Below are 12,475 nucleotides of genomic sequence, written 5' to 3' on the forward strand. Positions count from 1 at the left end.
AGGAGCGGCAGTCATATGAAATTTCACACAGGCAATTTTACCCGGCCTGTAGCTGGAGGGAAAGCGATCGGTGAGGAGCGCGGGGCGGCGGGCAGGTGGCTCGCTCGGGTCCTGCCAGGGCTGCGGGCTCCTGCCAGCACCAGGGCCTGGTTGTGTGCAAGGCAAAGAGGCAGCGTCTGCTGAATAGGTCACTGAATTAGGAGAAATAAAGAGTAAATAGGAGCAGAGACATTAGGAGGTGAAGGTACCAGGAATATAGTTAAAGGAACGAAGGCTTCAGTTTCAGTCGCCCAGTGGAAGTGTAATTGGCGAGGCCGTGTCTGTGTGGTTCCCAGTTAAAGCTTAAAGCGAGTAGATAGATCCACTTGGGCTGTCCTTTCTATTCATTCATGGGCTGATGAGTCCTCTATTAGTGTCAGAATGGAAGCAAGTCCTTGAGATGAAAATGAATATTTAGATTTAATTAAATGACAAGGCCCAGGTTTGAGTGATGCGTGTTGCTTAGGAGTTTCCATTTCAAATGTATATAGGAATGTAGACAAGGGGTAGATGACAGGAAGAGATAAGAAATATTTATGCATGTATCCAGTAATACAGTGCATAAGACTTGCAAAGTGCGTTTACAGAAGGCAAATGGAAATATTTTCAAACATCGTCAACTTCTGTAGAATGAAAACTTCAATTAAACTGTTGGTAGTTCATTTATTAAATGTGCCGGTTTTGAATGCTCTATTTTGACAACTAGATTTAAGTAAGGATTTTTTTTTATTTCTTTCAGAGAAGGCAAGGGTGTCTAAAAATCAGGTGTGTACAGGATATCAAAGTCCTCAAAATTGCACATTTGCTACTGAAAATCTTGGTGTAAGTCTGTAACCTAACACTAACGAATATAATAGTTGGTCAGACAGACTGTAAAGAGCTGTGCAGCAGTACGTTCCCAAATTTGCACAGTGATTCTTATGCTGCTGTTAGTAGGGTGTCTGCTGGGTTTTGGGGCAGGGTTCCGCCAAGGCTCTTGTCCCCTCTGCCCTCTGGGCATTGGGCAAGCCCCCTCGGGTACTGCTGGTTGCCCTTGCCCAAGAGCTTTGGCTAAAGTGGCAAGTGTGGGAAGAAGGAGCTGGCCTGTTGTTGACTTCGGGGACAGCATAATTCCTTGGTTTAAAATGGACTCTGTCAGGGTGAGGTGAGACGCTTAATTTACTCTTAATGTGCTTCCTCCTGTTAATAAGCACTAATGGACAGGCAGAGTGTTTGTGCTGATGGGCCTTGATGCTCAGAGGTTAGCTGGTGAGCTCTGGCAGCTGGGGTGGCAAGGCGCTGCATCTGCCGGGAGAAGTTACTTAAAAGAGAGGGGCTGGGAAAGCAGGAGTTAAATTAGAGCAGGGTAAGTCTGAGTGTTCTTGGCCTGGTGAACTGACTCCCTCTTTGTAGTGCATATCTGCAATTCCCAAGCACATATATTAGCGAAGCTCTCAGAAGTTGTGCAGTTAATGGTGATCTTCTGGGTAGCAATCTTTTCTTCCTTCCTTGTGGCCATCTCTCAGAAATGTTGCTCCATTGTGTGACTCTCAAGGGATAGATTGTAGCTCTGCATCCCGGAGAGAGCTGATTGATGGGTCTGAGTACAAATCTACGTCCGCGTCCAGCTGTGCTTTGCACATGGTGTGAGATCGTTGCATGAAATCATTGGGAGCTACCCTACCCCTGCCACCCCCGGGTTCTCGGCAGCTGCTTTCCCTGTTCTGTTTTTTTTTTTTTTTTACTTGTTCTTAAGAAGAAAAGAAAAAGTTATGTGTATTTTTGTATATATTTCAATGTAAACTGTTCTCACTAAGTATGCAAGCGTGTGTTCTGTCATTTGAACGAAATAATAAAATTGGACAGAGCACCTGTCATAAGAATATACTCCCCTTGAAGAATTATGAGAGTTCCTGGATGGATGTGTGAAAACAGCACACGGTTCCGTAACTGGTTGTGCCTTTTACACCGCAGTGCCCTTTGACAGTAGTCCAGAAGGGGTAGGGTCATGCAGCAGGTTACCTGATAAATTCTTATCAGCCAGCTTGAGTGAAAGGAAGGAGGACCAATGGCAATGGGCAAACAACAGGTGGAGGGGAGCAGTCATTGTGAAACAGTCAGTATGTGTATAACTGATAGGCCTGCATGATATAAATTCACACCCAATCTTTTTTTCCTTTTTGCTGTTCTTTTCATCTCCCAGTGCGATGTTTAATTTTTCTAACGCATATGCCCCTAAGTGTTTTGCGCTGGAAATTTTACTTCTTTCACCATAGCTATGTTTAAGGAAACAAAATACAGTATGATTGTCAAACATTTTTTCTTATTGAATGGTTTATTGGGAAAGCTGAGGAAAATTGATGGGTAGAGGCAGTGCAGTAAACATTATTTTCATACCTATTATCAGCTTTCTTTTTTTAAAATGAGGGGTAAGAGTAGTATTGAAAGTAAACACTTTCCTGCGATTTGATTTCGTATGTGTAACTATGGTTTCCTCTTGATAGTGATGTGTAGGCTGCTGTAGGTAATGTTTCAGGGCATTCAGACAGTTGGAGTTGGGGTTAGTTTGGGTGAATGGAGCTTCCTATCTCTGCTGAGGCTGGAGGAGGAGAGGGATAAGAATCTAAAGCTCTGAGCTTGTTGTAGCTCTTTTGTTTTCATTGAGTTGCTATTGAGGCTTTTGTGTTTTCTCCTTCATATTGTACTGTATGAAGTGCTTAAATTGGGTAACATTCTTCATGAATTACAGTAAGAGAAAAGAAAGGTGCAGGTAATACATGATCTTGAATGCTTTCTGAGAGTTCTGTATAAGGAAAGACGCGTGGAGTTTTGGTGGTAGGTTGTATGCCACTTTGTAAAATTAATAAAAACGAGAAGGCTGTATTTTGCTTCTTCTGACATAAAGGCCTTGTAGGCTGGTGTATTTTTTTATTTTTTTATTTAAATTTGTTGGTAAATGTCATTCAATCTTTGGAAGCTCTTTCTCTTACTTGTGGAAGTGTGCCGGGACTCTCTTTGTGCTGTGGCGTCACCACTCCCAGCGAAGGCCCAGGGAACTGTTTTGCCTTGTACTTTTCAGGCACGCAGAAGTTGGTACATCCTGCTCCGGAGATGGCGCGTGTTTACTGGAGGAGAAGGAACAAACAAGGCGGGAGAGCCAGCTGATAAGGCTGGCTGGAGCTGAGGAGGAGCGTAGGAACTGCAGCGTGCCTTACCCAGCCAGTGCCCTATCGGAGTGATTCAGAGATGTCATGGCAGGGGGGGGGGTTTAAGGCACGATAACGCAGCGATTTACAGTCATGCGATCAACTACATTATCATAGAACTAATTGTGATAATTCTGACACACGCACACCCCGCTGCAGGCTAGCGAGGGCAGGGTGATGTCTGAGATGCCAGCTAAAGCAGGTGTGGTGAAGGATGGCTCGCTGATAGCGGAGGCTGGGAGACAGCTGCATTTTTAGAGGGAAACAAATTGAACGGGGCAAGAGATAAGAGGATGGAATGAAGTGGTGAGGTCAGGGAAATAATAATTATACCATGTTTAATTTTTTTTTTTGCCTGGATTTGCTTTTGCACAATAAGAACACATGGTTTTGATTTGGACGGAGGGGGCGTGGGAGAAAGTATCTGACAAGAATTCTTTCTTTCAGTGCCTTAAGCAGAAGAATGGCCTAGTTTCCAGGCCTTGTGGGTTCAAGAGTACAGCTGTATCTTTCTTATCCACAAGAGATGGGCTTTAGCAAAGTGGAGAATGTCTGTGTTTTTTCCATGCAAGATGAGTTTTCTTGATCATAAGAACTCCATTAGGCCATATGTTTGTTTGAATGGTAAGAACAGGGCATGCTCTCCTAATCTCACTTTGAAGGTTTGTGTTTTCTTTCTGCTTTTTTTTTTTTTTGGTTCAAGTCTTGAGCAAGCTCCTACATTGTGGGGGAAAACACATGTTTAGCTCCAGCAGTAAGCACAAAGGAGAGAACAAGGTTCATTTTATTACAAAGTGTGTTAACCGCTTCGCATTTAACCTTCTGCAGGAATCGCAGCTGGGACAGGTGGTGCACGTGTTTAGTGTCCTTCTTCTCCCTTCCTGTAAAGGCACATATTTTGGAACAGATCTGCCTGTGTACAATCTCATTTCATGCTTCAGTGTGCTTCCTAGGTGTCATAACAGAACGTGCTGTTACAGTTTAGAAAGAGTTAATGCAGTTTGATTGTACTGCTGATGTCATTTCATACTTCATGGGTTTTTGGAGGTTCATAGGTAAACATAACATTTGATTGTTTGTGGCTGGTCTTCTGAAAACTGGACTTACATGGGCAGGGGAGTGAAATGCGTAACAAGAACAATGAGGTTAAGTTTCCCATAGCCTTGGGAGGGTGCCTCTGCCATCATCCTTTCTTCATCCTGCAGACTTACTGTGTGTTAGCACAGTTTTTATTTTCTATCTCTGCACTTAAAATGTTTTAATGATCAGTATAGACAGGATTTTTTTTTAGTAGTACCCAATTCTCTTTGGAAATTAATGTTTCTACTATAAATGTGGTACGCTGCAACTCCATGACAGTTGCTGCTATCGAGCTGAAGGAGCTCCTGCTACATCCTGATACCAATAGCTTAAACCCTAGAAAAGTAATATTTCATTTTTATTTTAAGTGCATGTGCTTGATCAGTGACTTTTACTTGCACTTGCAGGTTTCTTGTTCTCAGAATTTAGTATAGATCTACTCTTGAAATCGAACTAATATTTGAAAGAACTTCTAAAACTTTTTCAGCAGAGCAAATTTAATGAGAAACTATTGTGTAATTAGGATAGAGATTACTTTACTGTTAACATGGAGCTAGAAATCTGTTTCAGGGCTTTATTTGCACCACAAATTGCACTGCTAACAATTTGAGAGGTTGAGCAAACCTTTCAAATGTTTAGTGATATCACAGAGAAAGCATTTTATCACTGGTGTTTAGATATTATCTATTAGTAGCTATGACTTTTTTTCCCCTCTTTTTAAATATACATTTATGCTCTATGCTGCCCTCCAGGTTAAATATGCTGCGACTAAGTTGCTGCAGACAGTGGTGTGTTTCAAACTTTGCTTATTTGTATTGTGGTCATGATGTGATCTGTTGATTTCTGTTGTTGGAAACAATGCTTGCTTTTTGTATATGATTTTTATCTTTCTGGAATTTCATAATCACCATTTTTTTAATGACTTGAGTAATTCTTGGTCTTTAGTCTTGAATGTTTGCTCCTCTTTAGGTAGTGGTAAATTAAGAAGAAATGGTCTCCAGTTGAATGTTTTTGAAAACAACAAAGAAAGCAGGAAAGTTCCATCGAAACATTCATATCCTTCAGCATAATGAACATAATGCAACTGAATCTGAATAATAAGCTCTTTCTCCACAGTTACTAGCAAGCCTTTGCTTGTTAACATTTTTTCACTTTTTTCAGATTGTAAATCAACATTTTTATGTTCTTTCTGCTCAGTTCTGAACTGTGAATTTTAAATGCAGAAGGTAATATTTCATCTAAGAAAGAAGTTTCCTTGCTTTTTTTTCTGTGACTTAATAGAATAAATAGCTAAAAAAAAAAAAAAAAGTGAAATCTAAGGATTGCTGAGATCTGTGTCAGTTTACAGCTCATTGGTGATGATGCAGTTTAGGCAAAGTTCTGGTGGGCATCCTAGTGAAGCTATGGGTAAAAATTCCAATTTCATTTCCAAATTTCATCTTGTTTTACCCAAATAGTGACCAAAGTTGCTTTAACAATCATGGTAAAATAGTTTAAGGCAGGAGCATTGGCAAGTACTCTCTCTGCTTCTTTGTGAACTGACATGGCAGTAGAAAAACACATTTTTTTCAGGTGAGCCAGGGGTTTCTTTATGTAAGCTTTCATGGGAAACACCCACTTAGGCTGAAAAATGTGTGTTTACATTCGTAGTAAGGCATCCGCACAGTTAAAAATCAGCCGGGTTACAATTAATCTTTAAGGCAATGGGCTGGACGTGCTCATGGAGCAGTGCCATGGGTTAGACTGTAATGAGCGATCAATAGAGTGTACTTATGTAAAACCCCAAAGTGCAGGTTTTCTGTGCATCTGTGGAGAACATAGGATCATTGGTATTCTAAAATTCTTCATTTTAACAGGACAGCTCATCTACCAGCACTTTTACATTCACTTAAATCATTGGTAAGCAGGCTTTCTGTTCTGCTGAAATAAAGGTGTTGTCTGTGTGTTCACGTCTCTTTTGTTTTTTCTTTGCTGTTGTATTTGGATCCAGTAAAAGTCATTTTGCTTCTTTTATCTTGTCATTCCTGTGCTTGTGGAACACCTTAGGTGTAGGCTGTGGGTGAAACCATCAGAAGTGGCCTGCGCTCTGCTTACCTTGTTGGCATTAATGTGGTTTTCCATCAAAATGACTTCTGTGAAGACTCCTGAGCAGATCAAGATACAAGTGCTTGGTATCCCTGTCTCCTGACCCTTTGTGTGCCAGCTGTTTCAAGTTCGTGACATTTTGCAAAAAATGTAGGATGTTACAGAAACCTGCACTCATAATAAAACAACCCAATGTGTTAATGTGCTTTGGAAAACAAAAGGGAGGGGGGCTGTGTTTTCATATCTGCATGTTTCTTAGCACTGCACTTCAAAAGCCTGGTAATATATCAGAAAGGGGGGACTTCTGGTTATAATAAACTCCAGACAGTTTCTTTGTTTTCAGTTCCAAGGTGTATATCAAATCCAGAGAAGCACATACAAAAATGAGCAGTAAACCATTCTTTAAATTGAGTCATTTTACATGTCCAGTAGCTACATTAGCTGGATACATGTGGTCAGAGTCCCAAGGATTTCTCAGGTAAAGATAGATCAGCAAGGTTGATTTGCACTGAGGAGAGAATGGAAACCCTTCCACAAAACATACTATAGATTCAGCATGAGGAGCTTTTCCTAGTTGTGTTGCAGTACTGTATTTTAAACAAATACAGTTGTAAGGTTGATGGCTTGAAGAATAAGAGGGCACAACTTCTTCGCCTCTGCTGGAAAGCACTGCTGAGCTTACAGAGTTACTGGGTAGCCTATGGCAGTCCTTTGCGAGAGCAGATAATGCTGATATCACTGGTGACAGCCTAATTGTTTTTGTATTATAAAGTAATAGCAGTGCATGATAACTTTAAAATCTCAAGTAGAGACAAAATTAGTCGAGGTTGTTAGGTGCTATCTTGTATTAGCTAGATGTGGTTGGAGAAATCAGATGAGCTTTTGGATAGACAGGGCTCCAGCAGGGCTTGCAGGAAAGGCTCTTGCCCCAGGCTAACCTCGTGGCAGAACCTGTAGTGCTGCTGCCCTTCTGGGGGAGGACCCACACCTTGCTCGTGGTGCACTGAACACACACACACACCTTCAGAGTGAAGACGCAGCCTGAGTCACAGTGGTTGAGGGCTATTTTCAGCTGCCATGGAGCCTTTCCTCCTGGCTTCCTCCTTTTGCTAATGTTGGGTCACATCTGTTCCATCTCAGCCATGTACTTAGCAAGAGAGTGAAATAAAAATAAAGAAAAATGCTTTTTACTTGCATTCAAGCAGCTACCTTTTTCAGAGTGGAGAAGGCCTCTTAATTGTCTTCTTAAGGGTTATTACTTGGAGCAGTTTTATTATTTAGTCCCTCAAATATTTGATCGGGGTCATTTTAAACCTAGTGATAGTTGCTAACCTGCTGTCACAGTCCCTTTTTCATTACATATTTCCCAATATCCATCTTTTTGAGATTCCGTCAATCCATGTTCGTTAAGCTGCTGGCCACTTAATACCTGTAATTTCCTATATTTATCACCTTTTCCCCTCCCCTCTTTGTTTTTCCCTACATTTTGCTTACTTAAGTGCTTTTGTGCTGGAGCTTGCATAGCTGTTGCCAACTTCCTTGTGCTTCTCACTCTTTCTGGGACCTTTTCCAGTTTTGCTCGTGACATAACCAAAATCAATAGAGCTTTACTAAAGCCGGGTAGTGTATCTCCTGGTTATTCTTTGAGCAGCGTCCTTTTGTTTGGATCTCAAGGAGTATAGGAATGATCTAAGTCGCAAAGTTAAAGGGAGCTTGGCAATTTCTGAAGGTGCTAGCAAAAAAAAGAGTGTTACAGCTTTAAATATTTGCCTCTTAGAGGTACTGTATGTTTCCCACTTTACATTTCCTTTTGCCCCCCAGTAGAGTTACTGTGCTTTATTCTCTTAGGTGGCAGCTGAGAGTAACCAAGGTTTTGTAATGATAAGTCAGGAAGGATGTACAATTTTATAATGTCCTCTGTAGAGGGAGGTTTCCATTGTGAACTTGGTTGATATGTCAGGAATGTATTGTGAGAGAAGTGCAGAGCTAGGGGAGCTAAGTGTAGGAGATACTGCACTATGTGTAGCAGCAGCGTAAATTACTTGCGCTTAAACAGTAAATATCTGAAATTCCTTTCGAGAGTGCATGCTTGGCCTCAGTTGTATATAAGTATCTTTCTAATTCTTAGATGTTTCTGTCATTACTTAAAATAAGCAGAGGCATAGTTCAAAAACTCAGAGAACCTTGCACATTAAGAAGAGTCTGATTTGTGCCATGGAAATTATGGTTCTGTGTTAAATGTTATGTTGAGTTTTTACAGAGGATATGGTAGTTTTCCCCAAAACGATTGCATGTGCAATGTACATGTATTTGCTCATCTCTGTTTCAGATAGTATTATCGATTGAAGGCAATAGAATTCTCTAAAGCACTTGGGTTTTTATCTAGAATTATTTTTTTTTTCTCACAGTAATCAGATTTTCTTCCCCATGCAATTACTGTAGTAGGGACTGTCTACTGGTGGTTAAAAAAAAAAATCAGGAAAATATTGTTACTTGATGGAGTTAAAACAGTATTTTCTCCATAAGATCAGACTCAAGAAGGAGCGGCAATTGTAGTCATTAAACACAATGAAATTTATACAAAAATTATTAGCAATACTGTCTCCGAGCAGTCTTAACCATGTGTACATACATACAGTAGCTTTTCAAATTTGTTTCTCTTAATTCGGTATTAAACAAGGCTGCCTTCTTTTTAGAGTTCTGTCTTCCAGTGATGGACGTAAGATGCATATAGAAAGTATACAAGAGCACTTCACAATGAAACTCTTGCTCCGTCCACTGCATAGTCTAGAGCAATCTTATCTATAGAAAGTTGGTATGAGCGATGAGGATCAGTCTAATATAGATGCTGGAATTGGCAATTCAGGACCTTGTTATCAGAGATGTGGCTGCAGTAGTGTTTGTCAACAGGATGAGAGAACCTGGGTGGCTCAACTTGTGCAAAGAAAAGATGACCGATGAAATAAACTGCATTTAAAGGTCCTTTTTAATAAAGTTATTCTCACTTATCTGATGGCTGCAGAAATATAGTGCTTATATCAAAATCAAGTTACACGTTTTTGAAATGCTAGAGGATTTTATTTATTTTTGGTTGTGTGACCTTTTGGGGAAATTCATGTTTTGGTATTGTCTACCAGCTTTTTCACTATCACTCATTAAATCCTTCTCCTACTGGCATGTAATACTTTGTTTAAAAAGAATTATTTTCAAAGTGAGTGGTGTCAGGAGTAGCACAGAAGAGACAAACTGCACTTCTGTATTCATCTGTTTGTTCTTTTCCCTTTCATATAATAGTTCTTAATCTGGAGAGGCTAAACTAAATGGAACAGTTGACTATCAGACTAAAGTTACGTATAATAAAGTGAAACATGAATGGTGCATGAGCTGTTTTCCTAATATTATCTTGGTTTCATTGGAGATATTTCCAAGACTAGCTCAGTGGGAGAGCAGCAGAACAAAGAAGTGAGTGAATTGGGAGACTGGAAAGTACATTGACAGGTTGCAGTAAAGTTTTTACCTCCAGATAATTTTTGAGAAAGGACAGAAAGCTCTGCCTAGCTTCATGTCAGGTGGAACACGAACAGCTTCTTTGTTGTCTGCTTGGTGAAAAGAGAAAGATACCTAACATGAGAGTTCTCATCCCTGGAAATGGAAGGCTTAGTAGTTAATTTGGTAAATTGAAGGAAGAAAATACAGACTGATTTCACAGTTAGCTTGCAATGATTCAGGCATTGCAACATTGTGATTGCATCTCCCTAGGGGCAAGGAGCATCTTAGGACTGCTGGTGGTAAGAGAGAGCATTATTGACTGACCCATCCCGAGGCTTGGAACAACGCAGTGATAGCCATCTCCAATGTGTGTAAGGACAGCTCTCCTTATAAAGTTTTGAGGATGGATTCCCAGTCCCTGAAAGGGGGATTGGTAGTCTCTGTGACCTGCTGACACTGTCCTCAGGTTCCCGAGATTTCTGCTTTCCTCACTTGCCCTTCCTTATGACTGAATTAAATTAATTCCTGCTTTAATATGAGACACCATCTGATCAAGCAAGCCACTTAAACTGGAGAGTCCCAAACGGTAAAATGCAGTGCTGTACTGCTTGCCAAGCTGGTTCAAAGCATGACCAGTTCCAGAGATTGCCAAGAGCTGCCTCTGCTTACGGCGAGCTGGAAGCTGCCATTGCTGCTGCCAGCTATTTGCTGTCCCTCACTGTCCTGATAAAGGAGTCTGGAAATGCCTGACCTTGACATCTTGCAGGCAGGGAGCAGTGTCAGAAGGCCGTGGCTGGGGATCTGCGATTCCTCACACACAGACTGTCAAGGACTGGAGAGAGAAAGCCATAGCAATTTTTTTTTGTAAAATATTTTTTTCTGTTGTTGGATTGGGTGTTTCTTTTTATGTCTGTGTTTGTTTTGAGTAAGTGTTAGTTTTTGTTCGACCCTTTAATCATAAATTCTTTATATTCTTGAGCTTCATCCATATATATATAAAAATACGCACACATATAACATTTCTTCCAAATTTTCTTACCTATTTATTTTAATGGACAGTAAATCCAGCATATGTTGTTTTCAATATTTTCTTTGCATCCTGCAGTGTTTTTTCTTTCCCGTCTTTTGGTGAGTTTTGTAACCTGGACTATTTCATTAGTTATGCTCGGTCTTTCTCTTGGGCTTGGCTTTTGCATTTCTTTTCAGTGCTTGCACGTAACTTCTGTTCATGGCTTGAATTCAATACATTGACAGATGTCTGCAGTATATGTGTGCCTGTTAATATTCATAATCTACTGTATTACTGTATCAGCCTGTTTAAAACATATAAGGAAATACTATTTTTAGCTATAGTACGTACTTTGCAAAATCTTTGTGGTATATTGCTCTTGGCTGCTTTTTTCCTTTTTTTTTTTTTCCTTCCCTAAATTGTGGTAGCCTGTAATGTTAAATAACTGAAGCCCAAAGGTTAAAAGATATGATTGCATGAGTGTAGAAACAAGAGGCTCTGAGCAGATTGTTGTCTGAGCACTGCTCAGAGCACGCTCTTGGGTTGTAAGATATAAGCTGGTCCAAGGGGCAGACTGTGTTTGGACAGCTTAAAGTTAAGCATAAATCTGTGCAAGTCTGGGAAGATATTTGCTAAGCTGAAATGTGCTGTAGCATTACCCACATGTAGGTAAATCGTTACCACAGTCCAACTAAGTCCATGTTTTCTGATCTGATATTAACACTGCTATTAAAACAGACAAGATCATCTATCAGGGGAGCCTCCTTTTAGAATGCAGTTGGTTTTCCCGAGCCAAAGATACATTATTTGCTCTCCTCAGAAAGTCAAACTTTGTATCAATGCTTATGAAAAAAAATGTGTCTGCAGCATGCTGAGTCTGATAAAATCCTGTCTTAAAACTGCATTTTGGTGGCTGAAGGTGTCCAGGAGACGCTTTGCACTTCAGTCCTCTGAGGCAAGACTTGCTACTGACATCAGAAGGCCTTGCTGCAGCGAGGTGCACCAGGAAATACTGGCAAGCCTGACGCGTAATGAAGTTAAGCTGGTAACCTCTAGCACAAAGGTCCATGAACATGCTCTCCGGATAAGGAAGGATCCTTTGCTGGTGCCCTGAAAGGCATAAAATACGCCCTATTAGTCCATGCAATGTTTTTCCCCTTCTAACTGTCAAAATTAACAGGTTGCCTAACTACTTTTGAATGCGTTTGTATTGTATTGTTTGAAGGGAAATATTAAGATCAGTCTCTGTACCTTTTAAATGATATTTTCAGGCTCCTTAAAAGGAATGACAGAATGGTTCGGGTTGGAAGGGACCTTAAAGATCCCCTAATTCCAACATCCTGCCATGGGTAGGAACACTACCCACCAGGCCAGGCTGCCCAAAGCCCATCCCACCTGTCCTTGAACACCTCCAGGGATGGGGCATCCACAGCTTCTCTGGGCAGCCTGTGCCAGGGCCTCACCGCTCCTTTGAATATCTCAAAGGAATATTCCAAAATTATTCCAACATCCTCCTCGGTATTGGAGAACTACAACAGAAATGCGGTGGGACGTGTGCATCAATCACAGAATCACAGAACTGCAGGGG

At 40.8% G+C, this 12,475-nt stretch overlaps 1 protein-coding gene across 6 annotated transcripts in view; it reads left to right on the forward strand.

The window, feature by feature from the left end:
- The window catches only part of MARK1 (microtubule affinity regulating kinase 1), a 56,930-nt gene that overhangs the window by 888 nt on the left and 43,567 nt on the right, over positions 1-12,475 (forward strand). The window lies entirely within an intron of this gene.

This window comes from Anas acuta, chromosome 3 (assembly GCF_963932015.1).
Source record: "Anas acuta chromosome 3, bAnaAcu1.1, whole genome shotgun sequence".
In the NCBI taxonomy this organism is placed as follows: Eukaryota; Metazoa; Chordata; class Aves; order Anseriformes; family Anatidae; genus Anas; species Anas acuta.